The 4938-nt window shown below is 34.4% G+C and overlaps 1 long non-coding RNA gene and 1 other non-coding gene across 2 annotated transcripts; both read left to right on the top strand.

The window, feature by feature from the left end:
- The first annotated feature begins 270 nt into the window (after positions 1 to 270).
- Positions 271 to 3216, top strand: LOC144366530 (uncharacterized). Its single transcript, XR_013425588.1, has 2 exons — positions 271 to 614; positions 2820 to 3216. It is a non-coding gene; the product is annotated as an uncharacterized LOC144366530 (long non-coding RNA).
- A 603-nt stretch (positions 3217 to 3819) lies between these two features.
- On the top strand, positions 3820 to 3926 carry LOC120892635 (U6 spliceosomal RNA). Its single transcript, XR_005737422.2, has one exon. It is a non-coding gene; the product is annotated as a U6 spliceosomal RNA (small nuclear RNA).
- Positions 3927 to 4938: the final 1012 nt, after the last annotated feature.

Raw genomic sequence — 4938 nt, forward strand, 5'->3', positions numbered from 1 at the left:
ATACAGCACAGGCAAGTAGAGATTTATAGTCAAGGAGCAGGATAGGTGTCAATAAATGGAAAATTACTAAGAAGAAACATGAGGGGTGTTATGGTTTGGCTGTGAGGTGTCCCCCAAAAGCTCACACGTGAGACAATACAAGGTTCAGAGGAGAAATTATTCAGTTTTAAGAGTCTTAACCTAATCAGTGAATTAATCCCCCCATAGGGATTAACTGAATGTTAATTAACTGAAAGTGATAGGGTGTGGCTTTGTGGTATATATTTTCTCTCTGGGGAGTGGAGACTGTCTCTCTCACTGCTCTCTGATCACGATGTGAGCTGCTTCCCTCTGCCACACTCTCTTAGTACACCACTGTGTTCAGCCTCACCTTGAGCTCTAAGGAATGGAGCCGCCTATCTCTGGATTGAGACCTCGGAAACCATGAGCCCTCAAATAAACCTTTCCTCCTCTACAATTGTGCTGATCAGATCATTCAGTCACAGCAGCATAAAAAGGTGACTAAAATAAGGAGGCGAACTCTGATTAAACTACCTAATAGGATTCTTACTGAAGAGAGGGTGATCATGGTGAGCAGATACCACCTGAGAGGTGGTGGATCATGAAGGTCAAGGGTGAGTAGGTATGGGGCGGGGTTTGGGGTGGGGCAGGTGTTCCTTGCTGATTCAGCAAATCCTCTGCTAAAACTATATTTAACAAGGAAACAAGCAGAATGTCAAAGGAACAGTTCAGATGATGACTGAATTTTGGTCAAGTACAGAATCTTTGCTAATGTTTATCCAAAAGATACCATGATAGAAAGATCTAACTTCTTCTTTTAGGAACAGGTGGTTTCCTATCTTTAACGAGCTAATGAAGTTTTATAATTTCTAATATCTTCTTTTCCAAGTCTTTTTAAAACGAAGAAATTTCAATAACATCAACATAATATCCATTCAATAACATCAACATAATTCTATGGATATTATGGTACAAGGGTCATTAGAATGCTACATAACAAAATATATTTATAAATATATATTACCTATGATATTTTGAGAAATTATTAAAAAATAGAACCTTGACAATAAAAGAAATAATTATTCAAAATGTCAATCTAAATGTAGAATTTGAAAATTTTTAACTGTTCTCTTATCTCTAGTAACAAAGAATACATTTTGTGTAAGAAAATGATTTGAATTCTATTGATTCTACCACTGACTTCAAAAATATCCTTCAACTCAAGAACAGATATTTGCCAACTATTATGGGGCTAACTTTATGCACTCTTTCTATATCTAGGAAGTGTTAGTGATAATAAAATTCTTCACTTTGGGATAAGAATTGCTTACCCATAATTGAATTACTTCTTCCACAATGGAAATAGAAAAGAGATTTGCAAACTGTATATACGATAAGGACTTAATAACCAAAGTATGTATGGAACTTCTACAATTCAGTAAAAATTGCCACCAAGTAACCTGATTAAAAATTGGCATAAGACTTGAATTTCTTCACAGCAGACATATGAATGGCTCATGGTTATTAATCATTAAGCAAACGCAAATCAAATCCATAGAGAAATATTATCTCACATCTGTTAGTATGACTATTGCCAAAACAAAACAAACAACAACAACAAAAAGATAGCAATTGGTAAGAATGCAGGAAAACTGGAGCCCTTTTGGAAAGTAACATAGTACAGTCACTATGGAAAACAAAGGCAGTTCCTCCAAAAATTTAAAGTAGGATTTTTAGATGACCCAGCTATCCCATTCTGGTACATATCCAGACAAATTGCAACCAGTACTTTGAAGAGATAAACTCTGTGTTCATTGTAGCATTATTCACAATAGCCAAGATCAGAAACAACCAAAATGTTCATAATAGATAAAACATGTGATGAATACACAAATTATTATTATTTACTTTTTTAAAAATAAGAAAATCCTGATATTTAACTGAAGTGAAATAAGCCACTTACAGAAGGACAGATATTTCATGAGTTCATTTTATGAAGTATCTAAAATAGTTAAACTCATTCATTGAAACAGAATAAAACAGTGGTTTTCAGGGGCTGGAGGAAATGGGAAATGGAGAGCTGTTGTGCAGCTGATATGAAGTTTCAATTATGCGAGGTGTGTAAATTCTAGCAATCTGCTGTTCAACATTTTGCTTATATTTAACAATACTGTATTGTCACTTAAAAATCTGTTAATAGGGTAGATCTCTTGTTAAGTGTTCTTACCACAGTAAAAAAAAAAAAAATAAGAAAAAGACAAATAAATCATTTAAACAGGACAACTTTCTTTTAATCCTCTGGAGAAACAATATATAAAGAATCTTTATATGTGAATTTACATGGTATGTCTCTTTGTTTGCCTATTGGGGCAATTTTATTTTATTTTATTTTATTGAAGTATAAATAACAAATAAAAATTATAAATATTTTACATACACAGACATGTTTTAATGTTCCTATACATTGTGAAATGATTGCTATAATCAAGTTTATTAGAATTTCTATCACCTCACATAATTACCATGTTGTGTTGAATATGTGTGTGGTTGAAACCAGAGTCTGAGATGAAACTCGATTTTCTACTTCTACTGATAGGTAAGGTAGGGTCTTTGTAAACTGCAGGCCTCTGCAGCCAAGAACACCTGCTTTATCATTAGCAGCTGGTCACAGCAGTGGCTCCAAGGGTCACAAACTGACAAAGCCAGATTCTTCTCAATCACTGTTGAGTGGTGTATTGCAGCTCTTAATGGCAGGTTATGCCTTGCAGTGCTACAGTGTGTTAGCAGATCCCAGCAACTCACCTCCGATTTCTTTCTAGGTTCTCATCTTGCAAATTTGAAAAATGAAATCCACAGATAATGATGAAGCCAAAAGTGAAAAGAGTGAGAAGAAAGAGAATTGCAGGGCAAGAGGGGACCCACCGGGGATTTCCCCTTAAATGTATTAGTCTAGGGGCTTATATAATTACTGGGTAGGGGCATACATCTATATCTATGCTAATCAAATCTTGGAAAAGTACCTACACTATTGTTCTATCTCATGATTTTCTGACTGGCTTTTTAATCCTTGAGTTTGAACTTTCCCTAACCTCCATTCAGGTCTGCCCCTATTTCTGTTTATCACCTCTCCTAAAAAATGGAATGTTTGATGTGTTTCTATAGGTTAACCTTGTGCAATGGCCTAAACATAAAAAAAAAGAAAATCTTTAATTGGGATCCATTAACTGTCCTATCTTATTCATGATGAACAATTAAGATCCTCTTTAACAATTTTTACATCTCTGTGCTGCTTTTCATAATGGCTAAACTAATTTACATTCCCATGAAAAATTTAAAAATATTCATTTTCTCTCCATATCCTCATCAGCATTTATCTTTTGTCTTTTTTTTATAATATCCATTCTAACATGTAAAGTGATATTTTGTTTTTAATTTGTATTGTAATTATTGGGAAGATTAATGCAAGAGGCTTTTCCATCTATTTTCTTCTAGGTGTTTAGAGTTTCAGTTCTTATGTTTAAGTCTTTATTTTTAGTTGATTTTTGGATATAGTTTGAGAAAAAGGTCAAATTCATTCTTCTGCATACACATATCCAGTTTTCCCTGAAGCATTTATTAAAAGACTATTATTTTCTTATTGAGTGTTCTCAATACACTTGTCAAAGTTTAGTTGACTATCAGTGTGTGAATTTATTTCTGGACACTGTTTTATTGGTATAAAATTGTGTGTGTGCCAGTACCATTTTTAAATTAATCAATACAAAAATTATCAACAAAATACTAACAAAGCAAATTCAGTACATTAAAAGGATCATACAAGTGCTTGCTTTGGCAGTACCTATACTAATATCAGAACAATACAGAGAAGATTAACATGGCCCCTGCACAAGAATGATATGCAAATTTGTGAAGACTTTCATATTTGGGGCATGGGAAAAATAGAGGAACTTTGATTGGGCAAATGGGAGGGAGAGGAGAGGAGGGGGCATGAGGGTAGGAAAGATGGTGGAATGAGATGGACATCACCACCCTAGGTACATGTGTGACTGCACATGTAGTGTGACTCTACATGGTGTACAACCAGAGAAATGAAAAGTTGTGCTGCAATTGTGTACAATGAATCAAAATGCATTCTGCTATCATATATACCTAATTAGAATAAATAAATAAATAAATAAATAAATAAAATTTTTAAAAAGGATCATACATCATCGCTGGATGCAAGGATGGTTTCAACATAGGTAAATCCCCAAATAAAACATGTCAAGAGAGTGAGGGACAAAAGCCACATGATCTTTCCAATAAATATAGAAAATAGCATTTGACAAACTTCAACATTTTTTTAGTCAGATTTTACATCACTATTACCAAAGGAACTGACAAGAACAACATAAAGGAAGAGAAGTTTAGTTGGGTCTCACAGTTTCAGAGGTCTCAGTTCACAGACAGCTGACTCCATAGCTCTAGGTCCAAGCTGAGGTAGAACATCAAGGTAGAAGGGTAGATCAGAGGAAAGCAAGTCAGTTCAGGGCATCAAGAAGCAGAAAGAGAACATTGTGCTCTCTAGAGACAAAATATATACCTTATAGACACATACCCCAAAACCCACCTCCTATACCCTACCTGCCTACAGTTACCACCCAGTTAATCCTTATCAGGGTATTAATGCACTCATCAGGTGAAGGCTCTCCTAACCCAATCATTTTACCTCTAAACTTTCTTGTATTATCTCACAAATGAGCTTTTGGGGGACACCTCATATCTAAACTATAACAAACAGCCTTTTTGTTATTAAAACTCTCAATAAAACTAAGTATAGAAAGAATATAACACAATATAATTAAAAAAACATATCTGACTAGAACACAATTATCATCAAACTCAGAGATGAAACTCTGAAGACTTTTCCTTTCAGATCAGAAACAAGACAAGGTCCAT

The sequence above is a fragment of the Ictidomys tridecemlineatus genome, chromosome 9, assembly GCF_052094955.1.
Source record: "Ictidomys tridecemlineatus isolate mIctTri1 chromosome 9, mIctTri1.hap1, whole genome shotgun sequence".
NCBI lineage: Eukaryota > Metazoa > Chordata > Mammalia > Rodentia > Sciuridae > Ictidomys > Ictidomys tridecemlineatus.